At 29.3% G+C, this 20,275-nt stretch overlaps 1 long non-coding RNA gene across 1 annotated transcript in view; it reads right to left on the bottom strand.

Annotated features, from left to right (window-relative positions):
* The window catches only part of LOC134810795 (uncharacterized), a 501,171-nt gene extending 481,358 nt beyond the window's left edge, over nucleotides 1-19,813 (bottom strand). Inside the window, exon 1 of the long non-coding RNA XR_010159384.1 lies at nucleotides 19,730-19,813. This is a non-coding gene — a long non-coding RNA (uncharacterized LOC134810795). The remainder of the gene's footprint in view (nucleotides 1-19,729) is intronic.
* Between the last annotated feature and the right edge of the window lie 462 nt (nucleotides 19,814-20,275).

Here is a 20,275-nt window from a genome sequence, read left to right as displayed (position 1 = left end):
AAAAGATCCTGCAGACACAATAATTGAATGTAATTTATGTCTTTACTGTAGTTCCCTAAAAAGGAGCCAGGAGTAGATTACATTTATAATGCAAAGCCAAACTTCTTAAAGCCTCTTTCCATTATCATTCTCCCTGTCTATATATGTCACATATGGCAGCTACTCACAAAGTCAAATCTTTTTCCTAACCACCTCCATGCTCTCAAGATCTCCAATAACATACTTTCGGCCTCCTAGTCCCTTTGTCCTTTCTTTTTGTTGTTGTTTTCCTCCTGCCAGTAACTCTCTGCCTTTTCCAACAAAAATCCCTCTTGTCGGGACAGCATTAGGATAAATATCTAATGCATGTGGTACTTAACACCTAGATGACGGGTTGATGGGTGCGGTAAACCACCATGGCACACGTATACCTATGTAACAAACCTGTACGTTCAGCACATGTATCCCAGAACTTAAAGAAAAAAAAACCCTTTTGTCTCTTCTAGTCTTCTCCACAATTTCTTTTGGTTCCTGTCCTCAATTAACACACAACTGAAGAACTACTTGATAGCTACCTGAGTGACATATGCATTTTGTTGGGAGACTGGGAGTTTTGTTAATATACGAAGCTGTTTGTTAATAGTTTTTCTGCCACATAGTATAGATTTACTGTTATTTCTTCAAGAAGAAAAGATGTTGGTGTCTCATATAAAATCTATGCTAAGGATAAAATATATATTACAATTGCCTGGAGCAAGAGAAGGGTAGTGGGAGAGAGTGAAAGGACTATTCAATTCACATCATACCCATTCCTTCAATACACCAGCAAGCTATAGTGTAAATATTTGTTTGAACTCAAGTGTTTGGAACTCTGGACATATTTTGAGAAACATCATTACAGACTACATTTTTTAATCCATCATAAATAGTATTTGCATTAAAATTATAACAATTAATGATATTTCCTTATCAATAAATTCACCCTCTGTCTTCTATGTCCCAATCTAGTGAGGCGATCATACAGTCAAGCTGACCCAAGAGGAGCTCTATCTACTAGAAAGTGATTCTAAGAACCATTACATTTCACAGCTTTTCTTAAACACCTTAATTGGCAGAATTCAGTAAAAGGTAGAATAAGTCAGTACAAGCAATTTGCAGTAGTTTTTTTTTAAAGTAACATTTATAGTTTCAGAGCCGTTTGTCCCAAAGCATTCTCTTTGTCAAGGCAAAACGGAGAGTAAAATATAAGAGGATGATTCACTCTCAGACTTGAAAGAAAGACACTCACAGGGACGTTAGACAATGTAGCCAGCTCATTCCAAATCTATCTGTGGTTCATGGAGATGACAAAGATCTTCATTTCCCTGGTTTCAAAAAAGGCATCAATCACATTGAGAAAGAGTCAGTTTGTCTTTTCACTTGCACCCTGTAGGGTCAGGAGTAGAGAAGGGTAGAGAACCAACACTTGCTGAGCACCTGCTGTGTGAGATATCACCGAGTAATTAATAACTTACCCTATATCACAAAAATAGAAAATATGGAGGCTGGGAGCTGAGGAGTATTTATATGTTTGTTGTCAGACCTCTCCACCTCCACCCTCCTACTAAATTATAATATCTGTGGAAGCAAGCAGCCCATCAGTCTGTTGCTAAGTCCCCAGAGCCTAACATGTTAGGTTGGTGCCAAAGTAATTGCGATTTTTGCCATTACTTTCAATGGCAAAAACTGCAATTACTTTGGCACCAGCCTAATAGTACCTGACACATAGAAGGAGCTCAAGAAGAATATATTGAATAAATGAACAAATGAATGAGTTCCTTCTGACTTCAAAGCCCAGGGTTATTCCACTTCATCTTGCTTGTAGCTGGAAAAACAAAACTCAAACAGTGGTTGCCCTTAGATTTCGAGATGTCTGCTATGCAGTGTATTGATATCAGGATAGTATTTCTTCCTTTACAAACAAAATAGTTCCCCTCCACGTAAGTTTGCATTGAAAAACTACCCAGTGACATCAAATTCAAAATGTATACCACAATTTTTGTTAGCAAACAAATCTAGTTCCCTTAATGATGATTGACCACTTAACTTCTACCCCTACAGTTAATGTGGGAGCAAATTGGAAAACAAAGTTTAGCAGAAACAATTACATTATAATGGAAATTCTGAGGAATATCTCATACTGTTTTAGGTTTGCTTTGGCTGTGTTTGCAGCCAAAATTCAGTCACAGTCAATCAACCAATTGTTTCCTCTGCATTACACCAAAGGAGTGGTTGTTCTAATTTTTTTTTCTTTGTCACTGAATTGATGAATTGCTTTGGCATCAGGTAGGTCTGGTAGTCAGCTTTCATCTTGGGAAATAATCATCTTCTGCTGGGAGAGCTATTCGGCTGTGTGGTAGTGCTTTATCATAGGCAGCGCATAAGTGGTGCTGTTCGCAATTTGATAAACGTGCACTGTAAGGCTCAGAGGTCCCCAAACACAAGTCTCATACGTAAACACAATCAAATCATGCTGTTAACTAGGGAACTGAATTGTCATTGCTCATCCTTCTCTGTCTTTTCCACTCCTCTGTAAAAAAATCCTCATACCTCATTCTGTACAAGCAAATTGAGAGGCGTTTCTCAGTTGTGGGTAGCATTAAGATGAGCATCAAATATTTTCTATCTGCTTTAAACTGAATTTTTGACGGGGAAATACCATATTAAAACAATTTTATAAGAAACTGGAACATGGCGAGTGTGGTGGCTCACGCCTGTAATCCCAGCACTATGGGAAGCTGAGGTGGACGGGTCACATGAGGTCTGGAGTTCGAGACCAGCCTGGCCAACATACCAAAACCTGGTCTCTACTAAAATTACAAAAATTAGCTGGGTGTGGTGGCATGTACATGTAATCCCAGCTACTCAGGAGGCTGAGGCAGGAGAATTACTTGAATCTGGGAGGTGGAAGTTGTAGTGAGCTTAGATCATGCACTGCACTCCAGCCTGGGCAACAGAGTTGAGACTGATTCCATCTCAAAAAAAAAAAAAGAGAAAGAAACTGGAACACTTTCAAAGGCTTTAAGCACATATCAAAATACTGGGGAATATCTAAGAAACGCAGAAGGATAGCTAGTTTTTTAAAACTTTTCTTTCCCAAAGCCTTTGGAATCATAACACTTCAGGCTAGGAGAAACCAGAAATGTTGCATGTATGTGCAACACACACACACACACACACACACACACCCCTACCTGTCTCTCTTTAGACACTAAGGACAAAAGTTAATTGTTTTAATTATTGCTGACATTTCTGCAGTGGATATTAACTGCATTTTAAACATTATGAAATTGAAGCAGAAAAATTAAGCAACTTGCCATAGGTCCCATATTTAGTAAGTGGAAGAATTAAAATTGGAACCCAGGTTTATCTCTATGTCTTAACTACTACATGCACCACCACACTTCTATAATATTCCTGCCGATGTATGCTTGAATTCCTTTTTTGAACCAGTCCATGAACTCAGTTTATCCCATCCTCAGACATCTCTATTTGAATTGCCTACTCTATGCAGTGAATTAAAAGTTGTCTTTCTATAACTCCCGCCTAGTGATCCTAGGTCTGGCTTGAGGCCTTTCTGAGTAAGTGCAATCCCTCTTCCAAGTGACAAGCTTTTGAATATTAAAAGCTGGTAATCATGTCCCCTTGAGCTTTCTTTCTGGAGCCTGGGTAAATATTCCCAGGTCCTTCAGCCATCTTTTCTATAACACGGTTTTGTTTTCTTGGTTACTTTCTATCATATATGTCTTCCTCTTAAAATGTCGCTCAGTATTACTCATAAGATTTCAGCTTTCGTCTGGCCTCCCTAAGATGACCAGAAATCTTAGCACCCTCAATCTATTAATGCATTGACTGAATTCAAATTTCTCTCCTCCCCCAACAATCCTGTTTTTAAATCTATACTTCATGGGAATGCAGCCTTGCCTCAGAGTCCCCCAGACCCCACACAGAGTGTCGAATCTGTAACAGTCCTCTTCTAAAAATGCAAAGCAAATCCTACATGAAATTAACCAGAGCACCCAATGGGACTCTATTTTATGAAACTTAATCCACTTTAGTGTCCTGCTCCTCTCCCTAAAGCCTCATGGTCCAAGCATCCTCTATCTTTAAAAAGTCTACAAATCCTTAAATGTCTGCCACAAACCCAGTTACTCTCCCAGGAAAGTACACGCATATCTCATTTTATTGTGATTCACTTGATCATGTACTGCATTTTTTTTTTTTTTACAAATGGGAGATTTGTGGCAGCTCTGCTTCAAGCAAGTCTATCAGCACCATTTCTCCAACAGCATGTGGTCACTTCATGTTTCTGTGTCACATTTGGGTAATTCTTGCAATATTTCAGGTGTTTTCATTATTATTATATCTGTTATGGTGACCTGTGATCAGTGATCTTTGATGTTACTATAACTGTTTGGGGGTGCCATGAACCACTCCCATATAAAACTGTGAACTTAATTGATAAACGTTATGTATATTGTGACTGCTCCACTGACTGACCGTTCTCCTATCTCTCCCTGTCTCCTTGGGCTTCTTTATTGCCTGAGATACAATGATATTAAAATTAAGCCAATTAATAACCCTACAATGGCTTCTAAGTGTCTAAGTGAAGGGAAGAGTCGTACATCTCCCACTTTAAATCAAAAGCTACAAATGATTTTTAGTGAGGAAGTTATGCCAAAAACAGGCCAAAAGCTCATTCTCTTGCATCAGTTAGCAACATTGTTAATGCAAAGAAAATTAACATTGTTAATTCAAAGGAGATTAAAAATGTTATTCCATTGAACACATTAATGATAAGAAAGTGATATGAATAATGATAAGAAACAGCATATGCAGAAAGCTTTAGAGATCTGGATAGATCAAACTAGACACAACATTCCCTTAAGCCAAAGCTTAAGCCAGACAAAGGCCCTAATCTTCAATTCTGTGAAGGCTGAAAGAGGTGAAGAAGCTGCAGAAGAAAATTTGGAAGCTACCAGAGGTTGATTCATGAGGTTTAAGGAAAGAAACTTTCTCTATAACATAAAAGTACAAGGTGAAGCAGCAAAATCTGATGCAGAAGACTCAGCAAGTTATACAGAAGGTCTAGTTAAGATCATTGATAAAGGTAACTACTCTAAACAAATTTTCAGTGTAGACAAAACAGTCTTAATTTGGAAGAAGATGCCATCAAGGACTATCATAGCTAGAGAGAAGTCAGTGCCTGGCTTTGAAGCTTCAAAGCACAGGCTGACTCTCTGATTAGGAGCTAAGGCAACTGGTGATTTTTAAACTGAAGTGTTCATTTACCATTCTGAAAATCCTAAGGGCCTTAAGAAATCTGCTCTGCCTGTGCTCAATGAGATTTTATTGTTTTAAATTTTATTTAAACACAATGGATGACCTCACATCTATTTACAGCATGATTTACTGAATATTTTAAGTCCACTGTCAAGACTTACTTCTTTGAAAAAAGATTCTTTTAAAAATATGGCTGCTCATTGACAATGCACCTGGTCAACCAACAGCTCTGATAGAGATGTATAAGTGGATAAATGTTGTTATCATGCCTGCTAACACAACGTCCATTCTGCGGCCTATGAATCAAGGGGTTAATTTCAACTTTCAAGTTTTATTATTTAAGAAATACATTTTGTAAGGCAATAGCTGCCATAGATAGTAATTTCTCTGATCGGTCTGGGATAAGTAAATTGAAAAACTTTTGGAAAGGATTCACCATTTTAGATGCCATTAAGAACATTGGTGATTCATGGAAGGAGGTCAAAATATCAACATAAACCAGAGTTTTAAGAAAGCTGATTCCAATCCTCATGGATGACTTTGAAGAGCTTGAGACTTAATTGAAGGGAATAACTGCAGATGGGATGGAAATAACAAGAGAACTAGAAGTGAAGCCTGAAGGTGTGACCAAATTGCTACAGTCTCATGAGAAAACTTGAATGGATGAGAAGTTACTTTTTATGGATGAGCAAAGAAAGTTGGTTTCTTGGGATGCAATCTACTCCTGGTAAAGATGATACAAACACTGCTGAAATGACAAGACAAGATTTAGCATATTACGTCAACTTAGTTGATAAAGAATGGCAGAGTTTACGAGGATTGGCTCCAACTTTGAAAGAAGATCTACTGGGGGTAAAATGCTATAAAAAATTCATATGTCACAGAGAATTCTTTCTTGAAATGTGGCAAATTTCATTGTTCTCTTATTATAAGAAATTGCTGGCCAGGCGCGATGGCTCACACCTGTAATCTCAGCACTTTGGGAAGCCAAGGCGGGCAGATCACGAGGTCAGGAGATCGAGAAGAACCTGGCTAACACGGTGAAACCCAATCTCTACCAAAAATACAAAAACAAAATTAGCTGGGCGTGGTGGTAGGCACCTGTAGTCCCAGCTACTTGGGAGGCTAAGGCAGGAGAATGCTGTGAACCCAGGAGGTGGAGCTTGCGGTGAGCTGAAATCATGCCACTGCACTCCAGCCTGGGTGACAGAGTGAGACTCCATCTCAAAAACAAACAAACAAAAAAACGCCACTATATATATATATTTTTATATATTTATATAAATATAACTATATATATTTATCTATATTTATATAAATATAAATATACATATTTATCTATATTTATATAAATATAACTATATATTTATCTATATTTACATAAATATAACTATATATTTATCTATATTTATATAAATATAACTATATGTATTTATATATATTTCTATAAATATAACTATATGTATGGATATATATTTATATAAATATAACTATATGTATGGATATATATTTATATAAATATAACTATATGTATTTATATATATTTATATAAATATGACTATATGTATTTATATATGTTTATATAAATGTAACTATATGTATTTATATATATTTATATAAATATAACTATATGTATTTATATATATTTATATAAATATAACTATATGTATTTATATGTATTTATATAAATATAACTATATATATTTATATAAATATAACTATATATATAGTTATATAAATATAACTATATATATTTATATATATTTGTATATTTATATATTTATATAAACATAACTATATATATTTATATGTTTATATAAATATATATAAATATAACTATATATTTATATAAACATATATAAATATAACTATATATATTCATATATACTCATATAAATTTATATAAATATAACTATATATTTATGTAAATATAAATATATATTTATATATATTTATATAAATATATGTTTATATAAATATATATATATTTATATAAATATATATTTATATAAATATATATATATTTATATAAATATATATTTGTATAAATATATATATTTATATAAATATATATATTTATATAAATATATATACTTATATAAATATATATATATTTATATAAATATATATTTATATAACTATATATATATTTATATAAACATATGTTTATATAAATATATATATATTTATATAACTATAACTATATATTTCTATATATTTATATATATTACATATATTTATATCAGTATAACTATATATATTTCTAAATATTTTTATAAATATAACTATATATTTCTATATATTTATATATAGAAATATAACTATATATATTTTGATATATTTATATATAAATATAACTATACATATTTCTATATATTTCTATATATTTACATATTTATATAAATATAAATATATATTTATATATATTTCTATATATTTATATAAATATAACTATATATATTTCCATATATTTATATATATTTATATAAATATAACTATATTTCTATATGTTTATATAAATATAATTATATATTTCTATATATTTATATGAATATAACTATACATATTTCTATATATTTCTATATATTTATATAAATATCATTATATGTATTTATATACATTTATATAAATATAACTTTATATATTTATATATTTATGTAAATATAACTTTATATATTTATATATTTATATAAATATAACTTTATATATTTATATATTTATATAAATATAACTTTATATATTTATATATTTATATAAATATAACTTTATATATTTATATATTTATATAAATATAACTTTATATATTTATATACTTATATAAATATAACTTTATATATTTATATATTTACATAAATATAACTTCATATATTTATATATATTCATATATTTACCTACATTTATATAAATATAACTTTATATATTTATATACAATTATATAAATATAACTTTATAGTTATATAAAGATAACTTTATATATAGTTATATAATTATAACTTTACATATAGTTATATAAATATAAATATATATAGTTATATTTATATATATATTTATATATAACTATATATAGTTATATAAATATAACTATATAGTTACATTTATATATAGTTATATATATAATTATATATAACTATGTATAGTTATATAAATATAACTATAGTTATCCTTATATATAAATATATATATTTATATATAAATATAAATATATAAACATGAATATATACAGTTCTATATATAGTTATATTAAATATAACTATATATTTATATATAGATATAACTATATTTATATATAGATATAACTATATAGTTATATAGATATAACTATATAGTTATGTAGATATAACTATATAGTTATGTAGATATAACTATATAGTTATATATACACATATAACTATCTATTTATATATACACATATAACTATCTATTTATATATACACATATAACTATCTATTTATATATACACATATAACTATATATTTATATATACACATATAACTATATATTTATATATACACATATAACTATATATTTATATATACACATATAACTATATATTTATATATACACATATAACTATATATTTATATATACACATATAACTATATATTTATATATACATATAACTATATTTATATATATACATATAACTATATTTATATATATACATATAACTATATATTTATATCTATACATATAACTATATATTTATATATACATGTAACTATATATTTATATATATACATGTAACTATATATTTATATATATACGTAACTATATATTTATATATATACGTAACTATATATTTATATAGATACACGTAACTATATATTTATATAGATACACGTAACTATATATTTATATAGATACACGTAACTATACATTTATATATAAATGTAACTATACATTTATATATATAAATGTAACTATACATTTATATATATAAATGTAACTATACATTTATATATATAAATGTAACTATACATTTATATATATAAATGTAACTATACATTTATATATATAAATGTAACTATTTATATATAAATGTAACTATTTATATATAAATATAACTATATATTTATATATAAATATAACTATTTATATATAAATATAACTATATATTTATATATAAGTATAACTATATATTTATATATAAGTATAACTATACATTTATATATATAAGTATAACTATACATTTATATATATAAGTATAACTATACATTTATATATATAAATATAACTATACATTTATATATATAAATATAACTATACATTTATATATATAAATATAACTATACATTTATATATATAAATATAACTATACATTTATATATATAAATATAACTATACATTTATATATATAAATATAACTATACATTTATATATATAAATATAACTATATATTTATATATATAAATATAACTATATATTTATATATATAAATATAACTATATATTTATATATATAAATATAACTATATATTTATATATATAAATATAACTATATATTTATATATATAAATATAACTATATATTTTATATATTTATATATATAAAACTATAACTATATAACTCTATATTTATGTACATAAATATAAGTCTATATTTATGTACATAAATATAAGTCTATATTTATGTACATAAATATAAGTCTATATTTATGTACATAAATATAACTATATATTTATGTACATAAATATAACTATATATTTATGTACATAAATATAACTATATATTTATGTACATAAATATAACTATATATTTATGTACATAAATATAACTATATATTTATGTACATAATGTACATAAATATAACTATATATTTATGTACATAATGTATCTAAATATAACTATATATTTATGTATCTAAATATAACTATATATTTATGTATCTAAATATAACTATATATTTATGTATCTAAATATAACTATATATTTATGTATCTAAATATAACTATATATTTATGTATCTAAATATAACTATATATTTATGTATCTAAATATAACTATATATTTATGTATCTAAATATAACTATATATTTATGTATCTAAATATAACTATATATTTATGTATCTAAATATAACTATATATTTGTGTATCTAAATATAACTATATATTTGTGTATCTAAATATAACTATATATTTATGTATCTAAATATAACTATATATTTATGTACATAAATATAACTATATATTTATGTATCTAAATATAACTATATATTTATGTATCTAACTATATATTTATGTATCTAAATATAACTATATATTTATGTATCTAAAGACAACTATATATTTATGTATCTAAATATAGCTATATATTTATGTATCTAAATATAGCTATATATTTATATGTATAAATATAAATATAACTACATATATTTATATATAAATATAACTACATATATTTATATATAAATATAACTACATATATTTATATATAAATATAACTACATATATTTATATATAAATATAACTACATATATTTATATATACAAATATAACTACATATACTTATATATACAAATATAACTACATATACTTATATATACAAATATAACTACATATACTTATATATACAAATATAACTACATATATTTATATATATTTATATAAATATAAATATACTTATATGTATTTATAGAAATATAACTATATTTATATAAATATAAATATATTTATATGTATTTATAGAAATATAACTATATTTATATGTATTTATATAAATATAACCACATATTTATATATATTTATGTGTATTTATATAAATATAACTATATATTTATATTTATATAAATATAAATATAAATTTATATATATTTATATAAATATAACTATATATGTTTTTTTATATTTATATAAATATAACTATATATGTTTTTCTATATTTATATAAATATAACTATATATATTTTTATATATTTATATAAATACAACTATATATATTTATATAAATATAACTATACATATCTATATATATTTATCTAAATATAACTATATATCTATATATATTTATCTAAATATAACTATATATATCTATATATATTTATCTAAATATAACTATATATATCTATATATTTATCTAAACATCACTATATATATCTATATTTATCTAAACATAACTATATATATCTATATATATCTAAACATAACTATATGTATCTATATATAATTATCTAAATATAACTATATATATCTACATATAATTATCTAAATATAACTATATATATCTACATATATTTATCTAAATATAAATATATATATCTATATATATTTAAAGATAACTATATATATCTGTATATATTTATATAAAGATAACTATATATTTATATATATTTATATAAAGATAACTATATATTCAGATATATTTATATAAAGAAAACTATATATTCAGATATATTTATATAAAGAAAACTATATATTCAGATACATTTATATAAAGAAAACTATATATTCAGATATATTTATATAAAGAAAACTTTATATTCAGATATATTTATATAAAGAAAACTATATATTCAGATATATTTATAAAGATAACTATATATTCAGATATATTTATATAAAGAAAACTATATATTCAGATATATTTATATAAAGATAACTATATATTCAGATATATTTATATAAAGATAACTATATATTCAGATATATTTATATAAAGATAACTATATATTCAGATATATTTATATAAAGATAACTATATATTCAGATATATTTATATAAAGATAACTATGTATTCAGATATATTTATATAAAGATAACTATGTATTCAGATATATTTATATAAAGATAACTATGTATTCAGATATAGTTATATAAAGATAACTATATATTCAGATATAGTTATATAAAGATAACTATATATTCAGATATAGTTATATAAAGATAACTATATATTCAGATATAGTTATATAAAGATAACTATATATTCAGATATAGTTATATAAAGATAACTATATATTCAGATATAGTTATATAAAGATAACTATATATTCAGATATAGTTATATAAAGATAACTATATATTCAGATATAGTTATATAAAGATAACTATATATTCATATATAGTTATATAAAGATAAGTATATATTCATATATAGTTATATAAAGGTAACTATATATTCATATATAGTTATATAAAGGTAACTATATATTCATATATAGTTATATAAAGGTAACTATATATTCATATATAGTTATATAAAGGTAACTATATATTCATATATAGTTATATAACGGTAACTATATTCATATATAGTTATATAACGGTAACTATATATTCATATGTAGTTATATAACGGTAACTATATATTTATATGTCGTTATATAAATGTAACTATATATTTATATGTAGTTATATAAATGTAACTATATATTTATATGTAGTTATATAAATGTAACTATATATTTATATATAGTTATATAAATGTAACTATATATTTATATATATTTGTATAAATGTAACTATATATTTATATATATTTGTATAAATATAACTATATATATTTATATATATTTGTATAAATATAACTATATATATTTATATATATTTGTATAAATATAACTATATATATTTATATATATTTGTATAAATATAACTATATATATTTATATATATTTGTATAAATATAACTATATATTTATATATATTTGTATAAATATAACTATATATATTTCTATACATTTATATAAATATAACTATATATATTTCTATACATTTATATAAATGTAACTATATATATTTCTATACATTTATATAAATGTAACTATATATGTTTCTATATATTTATATAAATGTAACTATATATTTCTATATATTTATAGAAATGTAACTATATATATTTCTATATATTTATAGAAATGTAACTATACATATTTCTATATTTATATAAATGTAACTATATATTTCTATATATTTATATAAATGTAACCATATATATTTCTATACATTTATATAAATGTAACCGTATATATTTCTATACATTTATATAAATGTAACCGTATATATTTCTATACATTTATATAAATGTAACCGTGTATATTTCTATACATTTATATAAATGTAACCGTATATATTTCTATACATTTATATAAATATAATCGTATATATTTCTATACATTTATATAAATATAACCGTATATATTTCTATACATATATATAAATATAACCGTATATATTTCTATACATTTATATAAATATAACCGTATATATTTCTATACATTTATATAAATATAACCGTATATATTTCTATACATTTATATAAATATAACCGTATATATTTCTATACAGTTATATAAATATAACTATATATTTATATACAGTTATATCGATATAACTATATATTTATATATAGTTATATCGATATAACTGTATATAAATATATAGTTATATCGATATAACTATATATAAATATATAGTTATATCGATATAACTGTATATAAATATATAGTTATATAAATATAACTATATATTTATTTATAGTTATATCGATATAACTATATATTTATATATATAACTATATATATTTATATATATTTATATAAATGTAACTCTATAGTTTTGTATATATTTTATATATAAAAAATATATGTTTTATATATATATATACATATTGCCACAGCCACCGCAACCTTAAGTGACCACCACCCTGATCAGTGACCAACACCCTTCAATGAGGCAAGACCGTCTACCAGCAAAAAGATTACACCACCAAAAAGATTACACCAGCAAAAAGATTAAGATTACACTAGCAAAAACATTAAGATTACACTAGCAAAACGATTAAGACTCAGATGATTGTTAGCAGTTTTTAGCAGCAAAGTATTTTTAAATTAATTATGTACATGTTTTAGGCATAATGCTGTTGCACTTAATAGACTACAGTATCTTATCAACATAACTTTTACATGAACTGGGAAAGCAAAAAATTTGTCTGACTTGCTTTATCATGATATTAACTTTATTGTGGTAATTTGTAACCAAGCCCACGATATCTCTGAGATATGCTCATACTCCAAGTCTTTTCTTGCTTAATTTGTCATTAGTGTTAAAAAGGTACAGTCACTCATTACCCTTGCCATTGCTGATGAGGCCAACCAGGAACAGGTGCATGACTCAAGTAACTGCACATGAACTGATCATCTCTGGAGTGGCTATTATTAACTACAGGGAAAATATATATATATATATATATATATATATATATATATGTATATATATGTATATATATACGCTTCTTATCAAATGGGGCCAAAACAACCTCATCGTATATTCTTTTTAGATGCAAGAATGTTAGTCTTCAAGCTCCATTGTGTGAGAGAATTGTATTTGTTTTAACTTCTGAACTTTATTTTTAGTGCAAGTCTCCATTTGACTGGGGATTAATCTCAGGCAATTAAAGGTCTCCCTTCTTTGGGAGAAGTTACCTTTAGTTTGGGGGAGTTTATGGAGTGCCAGTGCTTTGCTGGGGAGAGGGCATGTGATTTGGGTTGCCTTTTATCCTCACCAGCATCCATCAAGTTGTCTTCCTCCTTGGGTCCCCTCCTGGTTTTCAGTCATTGCTGCACTTGGGTTTGGGATATGTCATCTCAATTGTTGAACACAGGCCTTCTCTTGACACTTGGGATTATTCTTCCTATGCACTTGGGATGATATTTTTTGCACCTTGCCACACAGAGCCACAAAAACTCAGTAAGTCTGTTTCTATCTCTTTCTTAATTTGCATTCTCCCAAATCTCTGGCACACACACCCTTAGGCTCCCTCTGAAGTCTCAAACTTTTGAAATACAAAAATCACGGAAAGACCCTTTGTTTCTCCTTTCAATGTGCCATTATTTTCTTGCGATGAGCTTAGAACCTCATTTCTATTACCTAAATGGCAAAAAGAGATTGTAAGAATAAAAAATCATTTAAGTTGCTATCCAAAAAACATTAGTCTTCTGGAAGCATAAATTCAGGGCACACACAAAGATAGGAAGATTCACTCAAGTCCAATGGCTTCACCAAATGACAATGGAGGGAGTCGTCTAGTTTCGTAACAAATGTGCCTCACATACCATCTTAGGCTCTCCTAAGTGACTTGACTGCTAATGTGACCTTTTCTTCCTCTATCTCACCATCTATGTTCTTGCAATAAACTCCTATCTTTGTTAACAATCTGTGCATGTCACTTCCTTGTGGCCCAGAAAAAAACTGACTGGCAGAATTAGTAAACAACATTATAGACTCCATAACACCTCCGCATATCCACACACATACATACACACAAACACACATACATACACACACCTTTCTGACGCAACACTGGTTGGTAACTAGATATCTGCAATAAGACCCACTGTGAAAAGATGAACTGAACCAATCAGATTCCTGCTTTCAAAAGTTTAAACTGAGGAACAATCAACAAAATCAGATAATAATCATACCAGAAAACATGTATTGAGCAGATACTGTGTGGGAAGCATTGTGCTAATTGATTTATATGCATATTTCATTTAAACCTCACACCAATCATTTAAAGTAGGTATCATTACTGTCTTTACCTCATAGGTGACCAAATTAAGACAGAGAAATCAAGTAACATGCTGAAAGTCATGTATCTAAAGCCAGGATTGGAACCCAATGATTCTGACTCCTGAGTCTAGGCTCTTAGCCACCCGTGTGACAAGAAACAGATGCAGGAAGAAAAGCCATATACAGTGTTAGGGTCATAGTAAACTAACATTATGAAGAAACAGAAAATGTGTAGTGCCACAAGCTTGTGCAGTGATGTGGGGAATGGGAGGAAGATCTAATCTAATCAGAAGCATAACTAGATCATTCTGAAGTGACATTTGGGCTGAGATCAAAAGGTCATATCGGAGCTAGCTAGTCACCAGAAAGTGAGAATAGCACCTGCACAGCCCCACGTGGGCTTGAAGGAAGCCCAGAATAGCTGGAGCGGAGAGTGTCAGGGAGACTGGTGAGCAATGACACTAGAAAAGAAAGTAGAAGCCACATCATGCTAGGCCTTGTAAAGGATGTTAATAAATTTTACTGGGAATAGCCATCCCGCAAGAAGCAGTTCAAGTCCTGAGTTTCCATCACCTCTTACCTCAAGCAGTTATCATGGATGAACAAACAGGATTGCAAACTCACAAGGTAGAGAGTCTGATTTGTTCAACTTGGCTGAGGTATCTCCTGCTTATCCAATCAGCAGGAGGGGGCAGGGTCACGTGTTCATCGGCGCCCATCAGTGAAGAAAAAGGGGTTTACTGCAAATATATGTATTAGACCACAGATTCCTGCATTCACCAGCATCTTTGAAATTACAAGATTCCCAGACATACTCAGATTTACCTGGGTCACTGAGTTTTATTGTAAAGATAAAACGTGACAAAAAAAAAAAAAAAAAAACCCTGAAGCTGACTTAATAGTCTTGGAGCCAGGTCTTACAGAAAAAGAAGTTTATTCAGAAAACAGCAGTAGCACCAACATCTACTACACACAGCAAAAGTTCTGGCCACTTGGTCCTGTGATTAACCTGGCAACAGTTATCCAGTTGGAATGTTCTGCCATTAAATGTTTCTTGGTGAGTCTATGGCTCTGCTTCTACTTCTATTACTATGACTTAACTCTCTCTGTATCTTCTGTTCTAGTTCCCTAAGAGCAAGGACTTGTTGGAACAGTTGCCCTGTGGTTTTAGGCTTCCCTATTGAGGAGAATGCTTCTCAAGGTCTCCAGGGATAACCTAAAGAGGGTTGCCATTGCTCCAGTTCCATTTTTTCTCCAATCTGCTGAAGGCAACACAGTGGCGCTTTGAATAAAGGACTCAAGCTTTGTGCAAGGTGACTATTGCCAACAGGAGTCTAGAACTGGCCACAAATATATTTAGTTTGACTTGCACAACATTGGCTCACACAGTACTTATTTAAGTTTAATGTTTAAGCATGAATGATTTCTGAATAGGGAAATTTCACATAAAAACTGAGATTTCCAGCTTTCCTTGAAAAATTAGAAAGCCAAGAAACACTAGCCACAGTCAATAGATACTGAGTACTATATGAGCCATCAAAAAGCACCTGAGCTCTTCACCAGAGTCCCTACATCAGGCTCCTGTCAGAGTTTCACTCACTTACCTGACCCTTGTGGGCACTGGAGTTGGAGAACGCTAAGGTAAGGAGTGATGTGCAGTTACTTTAATCAAAAGGGAGTTTATGGGGAGGCAGTCACTTGAAGAGTCACCGCCTATAGTACTTCACCAATTGTAGATTGAGAAACTATGGCCAATGTGATTTCATCACTGCTGGCAGCTCCTAGAGCAACTTTGAGACAGCCTCTCAATGCTGCTAGCTAGAGTCCCTGCAAGCTGCTGCCTAATCAGCAATTGATCCTTTACTCATCCTCATAGCTTAACCCAGACGTGACCTAAGCATTTTAAAAAAGAGGCAAGGATAGAGGAAGGAAGGCCTTCTAGCACATTGGCCCAATCCCATGTCACATCTTAGAGTTCATTCTTCTCTGCTCTAATAATGCCTATTACAAAACACAGTAATAATGGCATATCCTTGCCAAACTGCATGCTGCTTCTGGTTATCAGATGACCCAGAGGGGTAGATACACCTCATGCTGGTAAAATTGGACACTCACATTTGTTGTACTAGTACGTTCATGTTTCTCTCTTGAGACGAGATGCCACACAATGTAAGGTAAAAATCATTGTTTTACAGGCCAAATTGGTGTCTACCTATCTACCAGCCATATGACCCTGGGAAAGTCACTTAATCTGTTCCTGCTTCCATTTCTTTATCCACAAAATGTTGATAATATGTGTTTCAGTGGATACCCTGAGGATGAAACACAATGAAGGTGTACACTTACTTCTTCACCCCTTTAGGGAATGAAACAATCTCAAACTCAGCTGTTTTAATATTTAAATTAAAATAACCTCTTTCACCCCAGCCCTCATATTGTCATCATGAGAAGCTTCTTCTTGCCTTATTCAGGTTCCCATTCCCCCGAAGGCCTTCTTTAATGCAAGTGCTTTGTCCTGGTTTTCCGGGGAGAAGATCTGATCAGTCCTACCAGTGGCTGCATTTTTTCAAACCTGCTGCAGCTGTCAATGTCTTAAGGTGAAAGCCACGTGGCCTCAGTGGTGAACTCATTACCAAAGCATCCCACCGTGCTGCCACATGCCCCTAAACTATGAAACCCAGGAGGCCCCGGAACCTGCGGGCTGTGCCCAGCTTAGTGCAGCTGCTGTGGTCAGCAAACACACATCATGAATGCAGGGAGAGGCCGTGTGGGTCCAGGAGGTAAATACCACTATGGAAGCATCATCCTCTGCCCCCACCTCATGGTTCAGCTTCTGATTTTACAGATTTTCAAGCTACCCAGCTCCTTTAACAGACACTTACAATCATCCACTTTCACAAATCACACACCCAATCCAACAAAGCCGAGTTTAAAAATGTTTCCCAACTCAAAGCACACGGTGGCAGAACCATTCTCATGGGACAAAACGCCAAGGCCCCCAAAGGTGGAGAATGCCCCTCCGCTCCTTCTCAACTCCTTCCATCTCCCACCACTGGAGGAGCTTGTTTCCTCCCTGGAAAAACATGGAAACATGAAAAGTCCCTGCCGATGCTCTTCTTCACCCTGCCTGGCGATTAAAGCCTCCCCTGTACCCCTTTTAGGGCCTCATATGTTTTAGACCACCTAATGACTTAGAGACAGGCTAAAATAGGAGCTATCTGACCATCCGAGTTTACATTTCTCGGCAATTATTTAGCACAGGTGTTGCTATGGTGTCCTGCCATAAGGAAGATGGTGAAGCAGGTGGAGTGGGTAGAGCACAGGAGGAGAAAGAGTGTAGCAGCTGAGGATGGGAACTGATGACAGATCACCTGAGATCAGACCTCAGTTGTGCCACTCCCTTGACCATGTGATCTTGACAAGTCACTTAACCTCCCTATGCCCCAGTTTTTTCTTCTATCAAATGAGGCTATCACAAAGATTATAGGAATTAATATATGTAAAGCTCTTAGACCAGTCTCTGACATGTAAAAAAAAAAAAAGAAAGAAAGAAAGAAAAATTTAAAAAAACCATAGCAAGAGTCACCTTTATTCCAGTTCCCAACAAGCTCCTCATCTCCATCTGAGACCACTTGAGTCTGGACTTTATTGTCCATATCACTATCAGCATTTTGGTTAAAGCTATTCAACAACTCTCTAGGAAGTTCCAAACTTTCCTACATCTTCCTGTCTTCTTCTGAGCCCTCCAAACTGTTCCATCCTCTGCCTGTTACCCAGTCCCAAAGTCACTTCCGCATTTTCGGGTATCTTTAGAGCAGCACTCCACTCTCTGTGGTACCAATTTACTCTATTAGTCCATTTTCAGACTGCTATAAAGAACTGCCTGAGTAATTTATAAAGGAAACAGGTTTAATTGACTCACAGTTCAGCACGGCTGGGGAATCCTCAGGAAACTTATATTCATGGTGGAAGGCGAAGGGGAAGCAAGACACCTTCCCCACAGGGCGGCTGGAAAGAGACGTACTGAGCAAAAAGGGAAGAGCCCCTTATAAAACCATCAGATCTCGTGAGAACTCACTCACTATCACGAGAACAGCATAAGGGAAACCACCCCCATGATTCAATTAACTTCACCTGATCTCTCCCTTGACACATGGGTATTATGGGGATTACAATTCAAGGTGAGATTTGTGTGGGAACACAAAGCCTAACCATATCAGTTTGTTTCCCTCATTTGGGGAACTCTCGCTACTCCATTCCTCCAATCCCTTGCTCCCATATAAGTGTAGAAATTTCCATGGAGAAGGACTAACATGGTACTTTTGAAAGCCAGAAGGAGGACACTGCATACCCAGCAACAACTGAGAAGACATGGCTTCCCAAATTATATTTTGCAGTCCTCAGATATTAATATATTGTTGCCAATTTTTACATCTAACTATATTATTGGAATATGCTCTTTGTTGCT

Source organism: Pan troglodytes, chromosome 7 (assembly GCF_028858775.2).
Source record: "Pan troglodytes isolate AG18354 chromosome 7, NHGRI_mPanTro3-v2.0_pri, whole genome shotgun sequence".
Taxonomy (NCBI): domain Eukaryota; kingdom Metazoa; phylum Chordata; class Mammalia; order Primates; family Hominidae; genus Pan; species Pan troglodytes.
Note: the sequence above shows the minus strand (reverse complement) of the source record. Positions and strands in the feature narration are given on the sequence as shown.